Source organism: Sinocyclocheilus anshuiensis, unplaced genomic scaffold (genome assembly GCF_001515605.1).
Source record: "Sinocyclocheilus anshuiensis isolate Anshui unplaced genomic scaffold, SAMN03320099.WGS_v1.1 scaffold778, whole genome shotgun sequence".
NCBI lineage: Eukaryota > Metazoa > Chordata > Actinopteri > Cypriniformes > Cyprinidae > Sinocyclocheilus > Sinocyclocheilus anshuiensis.
The window spans coordinates 568,895-582,996 of NW_015544177.1; the positions used below are offsets into that span (position 1 = coordinate 568,895).

At 36.1% G+C, this 14,102-nt stretch overlaps 1 long non-coding RNA gene across 1 annotated transcript in view; it reads right to left on the reverse strand.

The window, feature by feature from the left end:
* Window positions 1-11,084: 11,084 nt before the first annotated feature.
* Window positions 11,085-14,102, reverse strand: part of LOC107696272 (uncharacterized) — a 49,598-nt gene continuing 46,580 nt past the window's right edge. Inside the window, exon 4 of the long non-coding RNA XR_001635074.1 lies at window positions 11,085-11,142. This is a non-coding gene — a long non-coding RNA (uncharacterized LOC107696272). The remainder of the gene's footprint in view (window positions 11,143-14,102) is intronic.

Consider the following 14,102-nt stretch of genomic DNA (forward strand, 5'->3'; position numbering starts at 1 on the left):
CGGAGCTAATTGTTTGAATTCTTTTGGTTTCATTGTCGCTTTTAAGAATATTACTTAAAAGTTAGTAAATTATTAACATAATATGAAACAATATGGCACATAATACTTTAAAGTGATTTTTTTTAAATGTTAAAATGCATCTTTACACACTAATCTTTGTGCCATTTTAAAATGTTTCTCTGTTGTTGAGAATGTTGAGACCTGCCTTACATAGCAACCGTGGCTCAACCAATGGTGTGAGTTTGGGGCGGAGCTTTTTATTTGTTTGGCCAAAGCAAAGAACGCTCAGGAAATTTTGTTTGAATGCTGCTGTTTTTCTTGTTTTCGAGGTCTTAAAATCTTATAACTGAAGTAAATGACTAATATACATTACAGTTCAAAAGGTTGGGGTCACTATGATTTTTTAAAAGAAATTAAAGGGGTCATTTGATGTTGCTAAAAAGAACATTATTTTGTGTATTTGGTGTAATGAAATGTGTTTATGGGGTTTAAAGTTCAAAAAACACATTATTTTCATATTATTAAAACATATTATTATTTCTCTTCTATGCCCCGCCTTTCTGAAACGCGTTGATTTTTACAAAGCTCATCGGTCTGAAAAGCGAGGTGTGCTCTGATTGGCCAGCTATCCAGTGCGTTGTGATTGGCCGAAAACCTCAAGCGTGTGACGGAAATGTTACGCCCCTTACCATATTGTGATGCCCTGTCCGGCCAGAGCGACGAGACAAAAACATGAAAACCATTATAAACGAGGCATTTCTTGCATCCAGTGGGGACATAATTACGGATTATAATGACTTATACTGTCTTTTTACGCGTTGCGTTGCATCGCGCCTCGTAAACATAAAACCATGTCTGCATTTGTGATCGGAGAAATGACAAACAAGCACTACTCCCACTGATTTCTAGTTGTGTCCTCTTTTGGAAGGCCAAACAAAGTAGTTTCGCTTTCACAACGAAACAGTGTCACACATGGCGGGCTAGAGTGAGGGCAGGCCGGCGGCTAAAGTGAAGAACGGCCAGAGGGCTAGAGTGAGCGGAGGAGGGCGGTCTTGAGAATGGCGCTGCCGGCAGATTCGACGAAGGAGCGTCCGGCGGGCTTGCGGCAACCACATGTGACGACCCTGGGCTGGACTCCTCTTCGTCCACAGTGAACTTTTATTCAGCAAGGATCTATTACATTGAAAAAGTGACAAAGATATTTATGTTTCAAATTAATTTTTATTTCAAATAAATGCTGTTGATTTTAATTTTATATTCTTTCTGTACATCCAAAAATATTTATAATAATGTTTCTTGAGCACCTAATCAGCATATTAGAATGATTTCTGAAGGATCATGTGACACTGAAAACTGGAGTAATGATGCTGAAAACTCAGCTTTGCATCACAGGAATAAATGACATGACACTTTAAAATATATTTAAACAGAAAAAAGTTATTTTAGATTGTAATAATATTTCAAAATATTACTGTTTTTAATGTATTTTTGATCAAATAAATGCAGCCTTGGTGAGCATAAGAGACCATTAAAAAAAACCCACCAAACTTTTGAATGGTAGTGTACGCTACACTTGAAGATGAACTGTCTATATTAAATACTTCTATGCCAGCTCAGTAAATTCAAAACACTGTGAAAATCCTGACCAGCTCGCCATGGTAACACTGGCTCAACCAATGCCAGAGTGTTTAGAAAACCTGTTTGAAAACAGTCATTATTTTTGCAGCTCTGTTTGGTTTGGTTTGGTCTTCTACTGCCTGTAGTTTTTACAATGAGTGCTAGGTTATGGGTTTATGGCTAGATTATGGCATTTGGCACAATTTAATCCTGTTTAAAAAATGAGACATTTTATATTCATCAGTAAATGTTGCCTAGTCATCTTTTTTTGTCGTTTTCCTGATATCTACTTTATCTAGTGAAAATGTCTTTGCGAACAATTAGCCCTTCTAAGACAACCTGCAAGGAAGGCGGTGGCGAGGCACGAAGATGATTGGCTAAGGTAAAAAGGCTCCCTTGAGTTCATAATCAGGGTTTGACATGTCGCACTGAACCATCTCAAATTCCCATACAAATCTTACCGGCTTGGCTCACTCATCCATGGCCTAAATGAGAAAAATTACAGACTTTGCCAGTTCCCTTAAAAACCCATTTACATTCTGTCAGCTCCTATTAAGAACGAAGATCGTGACAATGGGCAAAAATATGCATGGGATAGAAATCCAGCCCCAGTCCATCACGGTAATTCCGACCCTGCTTACCAAGGCGCCACTTGATTTCTCCTCAATTTGGGCTTCCCTTCCCGCAAGCTGCACACTAAACAGGCGCTGATAAGCACCCTGCCTGAAAACCAGCTTTAACAATATCATACAATTACAAGCACCAGTAACAGTATCAGCCATAGATTAGAGGTACTAAATGCTGAGCTATGAATAAATTAGCCAGTTTTTTGCCTAAGCAGAAAGACCCGAAAAAGAATGAAAGGACAACAAGGCAGGCACTTTAATTTTCGTAGCTCTGCGCTTCTGCTGATAGTTTTCTCCAAATAATTTTGAATGACACAGATTATAATAGATTTCCGAAATAATCCGGATTACCACAGTCATTAAAGCCACATTTAATCAAAGAAAAAAGTCTTTTGATGGTCACACATCATTATGTGCGCTATGGCTCAAAGCGGGTGGCGATCTTATTTCAATTCAAAATTGGCATGTCTATCAACATGATGCCTCTGTTTACTGAACTCTTTAGACAAAGACGTCATCTCCAATTCAAATGATTTTAATCAGTAGACACAGAGGCACAACATTGATAGGATTGCTTCATTCGTTTAGCAAAATGTCAAAGCAAATCGTAGGGCCTCAGCTGTGTTTATGAACAAACTCCATGTTTCAGATTTGCAGGAGATTAAAAAGAGATGAAAAGCAGTGAATGTGTAATTGTGTGAAATCTAAACCAAGGACCCTTTTTATAGTGCAAATTTCCGATTAAGGCAAAACCGAAGGAGAACTCCCCGCAATTATCGATAATTGCGAGTGGGCAATTATGCATTAGCATGATAAAAACAAGTGCACACATAAAGGACGACAACTTTGCACCTGAGATGAACAGTGCTTTGCCCACGCGGTAGGCAGACGTTGCTCGAGTTCCTCCAGGCCCATGTGGTGAATTATGGTCTGCCCTTCAAGCAGTCATACACACCCGCCATTAATCATCTCTGGCCAGTGTCCCCATTCTCAAAAGAGGTTTGGAATGTGTTTCCAAACCTTACTGAGACCTGGTTGTCACCCTACCTGTCCACCCTCAGCCCCTTGGGGTCCTTCACACGGGACCATAATGATGAAGCGGAGACGGTGACTTTGTTAAGGGAGATAGTTTCCAATGGGACCGAAGATACTCTTTACTGAAGGATGTTGCCTGGGTAAATTTTCGATTCGGGCGAGTACTTTGAGGGTCACGCAGGATGAAGTAATGTTTCGTAAGAATTAATTGAATTGTTCACTGAATACACGGTCAGCATAAGCAGGACCGTTGAAGCATGAATGCGGCATATAACAATGTGACCTCCTGTGGGACAGTCTCAACGAGAGTCCTGGAGTACCCTACAATAACAAATTATGTCTAAAGATTCTCCTTCACTCATTTAAGCATGACATATTTGCCATTGTTACTGAACTGAAGGTCAAATATATGTCAATGTGATTCAGTTTCTGACAGCTAATCTTCAGGACAGATGCAGAATTTCCTAAAAGTTGTTACATATACTACTCTGAATTTTACAGATCTGGAGGGCAGGCCGGTGGGTTTGTGTGGCCCCAGGCAAGATTATAAAAATGTCTTAAAATTATAATAATAATAAAATAAATAAATAATAATAATGATAAATCTGTGCAGAACTATATGTATAAATGTTTATTAAAGCAAAAAGGCTACAAATCAACTTTACTTTTACTCTTTATGTGACTTTTTCTGCATATGCGTAGATTGTAATCAGAAATGATTTTTACATTTACTGTACAGCAATAGTGCATTAAAATCATGTCAGAATGATCGAGTTTCAGCGCACATGAATCCCAACAATGTTATAAGTGAGAAAAATGGTACTTTTTAACCCCTATAAAACCTGCTGTATCATATTTGATATGCAAATTTCTCTAAATTATCAACATAGTCAAAACTTCTACATGCCTTGTGTCGTTTTTAGAAAAATCATGTTCAAATGTATCAAATATGATCCATCAGGCTTTTGAGGAACATTTATTTGTTCACTTTATTTGTTCAGTTTTGATCATAAAACTGAGCATTTAAATATCATCTTACAAAGACATATTAATGGGAGATATAGTGACAACTGATATTTATATGATATTTTATGTAAGTAGTCCGTTATACTGTAAAAATCTCATTGATTTACATTACAAGCCATCAAAATTTCTTAATTTTTGACCATATAAATAACAACAGCTGCAACAAATGACATATTTTTGCCCAGTTTGGATCTCTGACTGAGGTGTTTTTTTCCTTCTCGAGTATGAACTCCATATCCTCAGTATATCATAGGCTACTATATAAGCCATAAATGCCTGATGTATCAAATATGATACTCAAAAAACACATACAAACTTCTTTTTTTTATATATTGTGTAAAGGTTTACTAAACTGTTCCATAAAAAAAAAAAACGATTATTTGATGTCAGCTTTAAATCTAATTATGAATGTTGACAGTATAATTAGTTTGTTAAAATAAAATAAATGTTCCATACCATAAATAAGAGAATAGTGATGCAACATGCCAGAAAACTCTCTGATTTACGTGGGGAAAGACGTGGGCAACCAAACAATATTTCCCTGATAAAATACATAGATGAACATCAATTAGGCCTATACACCTAATGTGTGTCTTCTGGACTTTATTATGCTGCATTAGAGCTAAAACCAGATTTCCGTAAGCAGGACCTTACAAACTCCTTAATATCTTTCACATATCGCCTACAGGTCACGACAGCCTTAATGATCCTAGCTGAGGACATGGAAGACATTTCTACAGAAACAAGCCAAAAGCCTTTCATTACAGTATCTATGTCAGAGGTAAAGCTCTCAGCGGTAATGCGCTGCACTACAAAACAGCATCCTCCGGTGTTAGCCGTGCAACAGCGAAACACTGAACCGCAAGGGCTGCCTGCAAAATAGGATTATAGAAATGCATACCGGCAAGGCAGCGTTCCTCTGACCACAAGTCATTCTGAGCTGAATCTACCAAAACTGATTGATTCACCTTTACGATTCACCAGACACCTGAATGTCACCTTTCCACATGGCTGCCATTCACTGCACAGAGGGATTGAAAGAGAGAGCAGAGGTGAGAGGGAACGGGATGCTTATGTCACGGGGAGATAGGAACTTAATGCAGGAACACAGAGAGGAGGACGGGTGCGAGGGCGGAGGGGCACCGAATGCCACAGCTGGCGACGGTGAGATATGGGAACATTCATTTTGCTACAGAGGTCTCTTAAGTCTTCATTTCCAGGAGTCCCCAAGTCCTGGTGGAAACATCTGATAAGAGCCTGATGTCAGTGTCTTCATTTCGTTCTCTATCATACTCACATCCTTCACCGCGTTCATCTTTCCAGCTCAGGATATTTAGTACAAGCCGAAGCGATGTCATCGTCATGACCCTAAAGGAACTTCCAATATTTGTCATTTAATATGTTTCTACTGAGCTACAGTAGCCTAGGGGTGCACTATAGGGCTGGGTACTGACACAAATTTCATGATTTGATTTCGATTACCAAGCATGCGATTCGATTTGCATCCAATCTCGATGAAATTTGATTTGATATTGATTCATTTGGATATATATCAGGTACAGTATATCAATTTTCCTCAAGGAAAAAAAATCTCTCTTAACTAATGATGAAAACTATCCACTTTGTTTTTCACCACAGAAATAATCAATTTTTTATTTGAATGTGCAAGTCTTTAAATAGCTAGAAGAATAACAAAGTGCAGTAAACAGAAAAAGGAAAACTATTTGTGCAATCCACCAGTATGTTTATGATGATAATACATTTAAAGAACATGATAACAAATAACAGTTTGCAACATAAAGCAGCACAACAGAATGTTTTTGTACAGCTAAAATAACCCCGCGCAAATGACACCGGAAGCCTCACCCATTCAAACTAAAATTGTTTGTTAAAATTAACAACTGATTTGTGTAGAAACAAGAGATGGTTCACCCCAAAATTTAAATACTTTCATCATTTACTCACCCTCAAGTTGTTCCAAACCTGTATCAGTTTATTTCTTCTGCTGAACACAAAAAAATATATAATAATTTGAAGAATGTTGGTAACCAAACAGTTGGTAAACCTACATCCTACATCACTGCCATTATAAAGCTTGGAAGAGCTGGCCATTTTTTATTATAACTCTGATTGTCATATACACCTTGAGAGTGAGTAAATCATGGGGTAATTTTCATTTTTGGGTGAACTATCACTTTAAGAATATTAAGAAAATTGGTTTATCAAAATGAGAAGAATCAATTAATATCGAGAAATCTATATTTTCAGCCTAGCCCTAATGCACAACACAACAACTTTATTGAAAATACAACCAGCCAAAAAAATAATAATTTTAAATTTTTCTTTGCCCATTTTTTAAAAGGCCACGGTACATTAAAAAATGATTCAAACTTCAATCAACATCGTTTTCCAACTCATAACAATTTCTTGAACTTCTTGAACATTCTCAGCACAGATTATTAATCATTGGCTCTGATCGTCATGCGATGGTTGTCTTCCTCTGACATTTCCTTGTGTGGCCTTGCTTGTGTCCATCCTGCTGAGTCGCTCATCTATGCTTGCTAATCCAACATGCGTGACAGCTGACCGCTGATGCTAACAATAGCGAGACAGCACAGACAGCCCGTTCTAAAGACTGTCAAATGATAAATTACCCTCTTCAGTCACTCTAACCGAGAGCCAGTTAGGTCACACAAACAGCTTGACGTGACATTTTTCCGGTACTGTATATGCAAACTGCTGCCAATCAATTAACAGCTTGCCATTCTTTCCCCCTCAACCGCATATTGGGATTGAGGGAAATTGACTGCAGAGGGGAAGTCAACACAAAAGCCTCCTGGAGTCCTGGGTCGCAGGAAAGGACTGAACAAATAAATGTGGCTGTGAAAATGAACCTGAAAAACAGCTTTAGTTCATAATGTCAGTCGTCCTTACTGTGCATCTCTCAAAACATGTAAATCAACAATCAGCTAAAACACTGCAAATATGTATATTTTTAATCAGCATTTTTGTCTTGAAATATTGTATAAGATACATAAAATATTGTATAATATGATATGCTATCATTCAAAAGTTTGGGGCTGGTAAGATTTTTTAATGTTTTTGAAAGAAGTCTTTTATATTCATCAAGGCCTCAAGCATGATCAGAAATACAGTAAAAAATAGCAATATTATGAAATATTTTTTAAATGTAAAATAACTTTTCTATTTTAATACATTTTAAACTATACTTTAAACTTTACTGACCCCAAACGTTTGAACATTAGTCAATTTACATACAAGTAGGCCTAATTGCATTTTTAAAATTGTATTATTTTTATTTTACATGCATTTCATAAATTATTTATAATGATTTGTAAAAAAAAAATAAAAATTAAATTCATTGTAAAAAATATTTACCATTGTATTAAGAAAAATAAACAATTAATGATTATGTTTGAAATCAAGTCTTAATATCCAATGTTAAGTAAACTGGTCATATTTTAAGGACTTTTCAATATTTTGTACTAGAAAAAGATAAAAAAATACTGATAAAGAACATTTTGAAGTGAACCTTCAGAAATCCATGTCTTATAAATCCTTAGGGATTTTTTTTAAGACTTCATTTTCTAAAGTCTTATTAATCTCACCTCTGCTAGAGAAATCATTCATGTCTATTCATTATTTTATAATAATATATCAAGATTAATATGAACGATGAAGTGGCAAAACCCACCAGTGGTCATTTTGCACTGGTGCTGGTCTTTGGCCTTGCAGCAGCTGTGTTTTAATTAAAGCTGCTTCACTTGAGTGGTTTATATTTATATTTTATTGGGACCTTTCGCCTCTCATGATATACACAGAGTGCAAATCAACCCCTGGGCATATAATTTATAAACATTTTTTAATTGCCTCATTTACCGGTATATCTAAAAGGCGAAATTTATAATAGCTTGCTGCAAAGGGTAGTGTATTGGGAAATGTAAACCATAAGCACTTCAAGATATTTGTATCACTCTGAATTCAGATGTAAAGACATCTAAATGTAAATAGATTTCCATTCACTGACAGCAGAAGACTGGAGATTGCACAATTATGCGTGTTCAAACACCAAAAATGCTTTTAAACCTGTGGCACATTTCTGTTTCATGCAAAATACTAATGCACTTTGAGGTAAAGCAGTGAAAAAAATGGTATTGATTAAAGATATCTTTGGAAAACAAAAAAGATGACACTGATTCTCTCATTTGCACAGTAACAGAATCATGCCCTGATATGAGAAAGAAAAGCAAAAATGCTTTGTGAATGTCTACGTACAACGTTTCCCACAGCTAACACAACAAACCGCTTTCATGTTGTCTTCAGACAGAACAGTTAGCAAGGTTTGAACCGAATGCTGTTTAACCCCTCAGAAGACAGATTAGCCTCGAGACAGTCCATTCATCATTCTTCTTATTTGTCATGCAATCCCATAAGGACCACAACACAGGCACCTTCTGGAACAGCAATAGTCCTTGGGAGTGTTTTTACAAGTTTGGATTCCCAGCCGTGCATTTTACAGCTATTGCAGCGAAAGATTTGATGCGTATCTGCTCCCCTCCATAAAAGCTTGTAGCGTGAATAACTGGCTTTGATTTGATTGAAAGAATAACATTTATATTGAAAGCATATCACTTCCCACTAAGATTAATCAAGAGTGCCGTCATAAATATAAAGAAAGTAGCACATACATACATGCAGTGTTGGGCCAACTACTCAAAAATGTAGTCAGACACTACTGTACGCTACAGAAAATTTGTCTGACTAACAACAGGATGCATGAAACTATGGTTACAAATGATTGTATATATCCTGTTACTGTTTTACAAAGACTTATTAACTCAGGAAGCTCTCCAAACGATTCAGTGTGTGAGTCATTTAAATGATTCAGACTCAACTGCAAACAATTTCAAAATGTTCTGTTAAGCTATTTGACTAAGACATTGAAAAGAACAACTCAAAATAGTGATTAATCCATGAATTGTGTATTGCAAGTTCAGATTCTCAACTGAAAAACCGATTCGAAACATTCTGCTAAAACATTTGACCAATTCATTGAAAAGAAATTGCTCAAAATACAAATGGCTCTTTTTTACAAATCAAGTATTCTGAGTTTAGATTCTACACCAAATTGCAAACTGATTCAGAACATTTTGTTAATCTACCTTAGCAAATAATTGAAAGAACCAACTCAAAATAGTGATTCCTTCACAAATCAAGTGTCACTAAATCGATCAAATGGGTTAGCAAACTGTTCTGAATTGTGTGCAATTCAATTCATTGAAAAAAACCAACTCAAAGTAGTGATTCATTCATTAATTGAGTATGGGTAATTCTAATTCTAAACTGAACTGCAAATCGATTCAGAACACCTTGCTTAACCCTTTTGAGCAATGCAGTGAAAAGAACTGACTCAAATAGTGATTCATTCGTGATTAAAGACACTAGATCAGATTCTAAATTGGTTAACAAATCTAAATTGATTTACAATTCAATTAATTGAAAAGAGCCAACTCAAAAGAGTGATTCATTTATGAATCGAGTACCTCTAGTTCTGATTCTAAACTGAATTGCAAACTGATCTGACACACCTTGCTAATTCATTTGACTAATTCATTAAAAAGAACTAACTCAAAATAGTGATTCATTCACAATTAAAGAATCACTCGTTCAGATTCTAAACATACCACACACGCTTGATTGCTGAAATACTGTCAGGGAAAATGTAACGTTTTCTGCCACACTACTAAATAAAACCGATTAACTACTAAAATACTACGATTTAAGAAACTAGCAATGCTACCTACTCGCTATTGAGAAATGTAGTTAAACTAACAGCTTCGCCATTTGTAGTGACACTGAAGTAGAGCTACCAAGAAATGTTCTTCCATTCATCCGTGCTGTCTTTTCCTAAAGGATGAATCAAAGGACGTTGAGCTCTGAAATCAAAGTTGGAGCTTAATCAGCTGGTTGCTTTGCTGGCTCATTATCAGTGAACACCTGCCTTTCATGCCATTTATCAACTGCCTGTCAATATATAGATTAGAGTATCCATTTCACTGTCAAAACTGACTATTCATCACAGCTGTACACTGTCCGGTTGTAAATTTCTCTTCGACCTCTGTGGATAAACAATCTTCTGACTGCAAAAAAAAGTGAATATAAACAGACAATGACGCTAAACAGAATGAGCGCCGTGATAAATCAGATACTGTGAAATATCAATTTTGCACATGGCTGCACACGAGCACACTTCCATATTTTCCCAATGCTCCTTGTCATATTCCCAAGCCATTAGTTTAATTCATGACATTGTAGAGGGAGGAGGTTTACTATTGGGTTCATAAACAGACAGTGAATCCAATTTTAAAAACTCAAACATGTCATGCGATATTTCAAGTAGTTTCAGAGCTGGACGATATTGTTGTCTGTTTACTTAAATATTGAACATAAGAGATTAGTTGGACAATTTTATATAGTATCTATGGTCTCGACATTTTTTTTTATAGAGCTCTTATTACAACAGGCAGAATAAAGTACCTTGTTCTTAATTAGAGTCTTGAAGTCCCAAATCGTCTTGCTATTCTTCTTTTGTTTCAGAGTTTTATTGATTCATTCCTTCCTTCAGCACCAGGATGCTCAGAAATGCATATTAAGCAAGCTTTCCTGAAACAATTGATACAAGAAAATGTTAAACCGAAGACAAATGTGGTTGGAGTCGGTTCATCTATCTCTTTCCCACTCAGATCTCATTGTTTTAACCTGGTGGAATCCCACTTCGCCCTTCAGTGAGCCCCACAAATCATCCTGGTACATGGAACTGGGGGACAGAACAAAATGGGCATCAAAGTTAGTAGACTTTAGGAAAGAAAAAGAACAAAGATAAAAAAAACAAGAGCAGTAAAAGTCTTCTGGCACAGACATTACATCCCACTAGTGCCGATCACAAAAAGGACTTTTCGCACACTCTTAACCCTCGAATAGTCTTTTTAAACCCCTCTTTAAACCATAGGTTAATCAGTGTTTCACACTTGACATTTTGAAATTGTGGATATAAAGGGAGTCTATGGTAGATACCTGTATCATTCGTTTTAATGGAGCGAAGATCAATGCTGATTGGTCAACAGCCTCTAAACATGTCATTTTGATTTCTGCTCTGATGATTTTCATTGAGCATTAGACTTTTAGTCTATATTTGTTCAGATGATTGGGTGGCTGAGCTCTTAAATCAGGGGTGTCCAAACTTTTTTTAAAGGGGGCCAGATTCCATGATGTGGACAACCCGGGGGACCGGATGCTTCTCTCTCTCTCTCTCTCTCTCTCTCTCTCGCTCTCTCTCTCTCTATATATATATATACACACATGACAGTAGCTTGAGTTGACAGTAGCTTGAGTTGTGTATGTAAAAATCTGTAAATATTTTAATAACCTCATTTTTAAAGGGTAACATTTTTTATAATTATAATATCTAGAATGGAGTTATGTTTTTTTATTAAAAAAAATTTGTATGAATATCCTACATTTCTGCCACAATAGCTACTACAGTTACAGTTAGTGTTATTACAGTAAATCGATTGGAAATGTTGGTGATTTATGGATTGAAAAGTATTCTAACTGGATTGTTGTCGCACAATGTTTCTCCTGTTTTCCGGTTTCACGTGATCGAGGTCAGTCAGCAAGTAAATGCATTTGTTCTGAGCTTGTGCTGTGCTGTCTTTAGGCAGAGCTAATAATGGTCCGTGCAGCACGCTTCACACAAGTACAGGTTTTGGTGGGTTTAGGAATTCTTGTGTGCTAAAGAAATGGCAGCGCATATGAGTTATCAAATTGTTACCACTTGTGTTTTACTGCTACATCTGGCCTAAAATTTGGTGCGGTCACCTTGTGTTGACGTTGTGAAACTGCATTATTTGTAAATTATTCTTCCCGGGCCACATATAATATATTTTAATAGACAAGATGTTGGCTTTTTGAAATTCATCCACAGGCCTCATTTGGCCCGCGGGCCGGACCTTGGACACCCCTGTCTTAAATAGATGGGACTTTGCAACAAACAGCCAATGGTCAATTATTTAAAGCGATAGTTCACCAAAAAATGAAAATTCTGTCAATTCCTTAACCTCAAGTTGCTCCAAACCTGAATGACTTGCTTTCTTTGAGTTCACGCTGACAGAATTTCCCCTAAACTATCCCTTTAAGTAATTTTACTGCTTAGTAAAGCTCTTTTGAAAACACTGCAGACACTAAAATAAAAATAGATCTGAGCACACATTTTGAGATTGATAAGGTGACATCTGTGCTTTCCCACTCTAGAGAAGTCCCAGTCGCCATTGCAGACAACCAATCATAAACTGCCTCAGTGCTCGCCTCATTAAATATTCATGGACTTTGTACAGTCGCAAAATCTTTTAGTTTCAGCGCCTGAGTGCTAGAGTTAAAACTGATTTGTTGAAGTGTTGAAGTGGTAACGAGAGTGATAAACTGCTATTTTGCCCGTATATTTTAGAAAACTTAATGGATATTTCTTAATGGATATTTTGAAATGTCAAAAGTAAGACAAAAGATATTTTCAAGAACATTGGGGTCACATTTACTTTCATTGTGACATTTTTCAAAATGTTTTGTGTGTTTCAAGAAAGTAATACATGTTTAAAATACATAAGGGTAAGTAAATTAAGACAGAAATTTCACTTTTTGATAGATAAAAACAACTTGAAATATAGCTGCAAGCAGCGATGGCGGGCCCAAGCCGTCAGTGCAAACGCCACCCCGGTAGCATCAGGAAAACTGTGCCCAGCTGGCACATGCATTTACAGTAACCCTCCGTCAGTCTGGTTTTAAGGGAAACGGCAATTGAAGGGTTAATCCAAACCATCAAGACTGTGAAACACACATACATAGAACAATATATAAAACTTTAGTAACACTTTACAATAAGGTTTCAGTTATTAACATTAACTATATTAATTAACATGAACAATAATTATATAGCATGCATTATTGTCAGTTAATATTCAAAACTTAAACATTAAAAAATATATGTTTTATCTGTTAACATTAGTTAATGCACTGTGAACTAACTTCAACAAACATTAATAAATTCTGTGAAAATATATTGTTCATTGTTAGTTCATGTTAGTTAATGCATTTACTAATGTTAACAAATGAGACCTTATTATAAAGTGTTACCAAAACCTTTAAAGATTTACACCACATGCATAATTATTAGGCACGTTGATATTCTGATTATATTTGTTTCCAAGCACATTTTATCAATTCCAAACCACACCAGTCTTAATAACTACTATTCATTTTGTATTTAATCATTTATGAGTGATATATAATTGTCCATGAAGGCTGGAAGAGAAAAACTCCTCATATTCAGGTGTGCAGAGTTATTAGGCCATTTTCTTTTACAGATGAAGTTTAACTCAGACTGAAAAGTCAAAAATTGTTAAATCCCCATGAGAAATATTTAAAACTAATGCAATACAGAAATTGCAAAGTTAAGACATGACCATTGGACAAAAAAAAAAAAGCTCACTGGGACAGTGGAGTCAGAAAAAAACAGGTGGAGAAGAAAAGACACATGTTAACAGCAAAATAATTAAGAATTAATGTGAAGATTAATTTTTAGTAAATTCTGCAAGACAGACTTTTCAGGATAGGAGATAAGCTCCTAAAACTTACTGCCAGATTCTGGAATATAAATTCTTCAAACTGTGGTACAAGAGGATGTTGTGCTGGTCCTTCAAGAGTCACTCAAAAGTTATCTGTCCA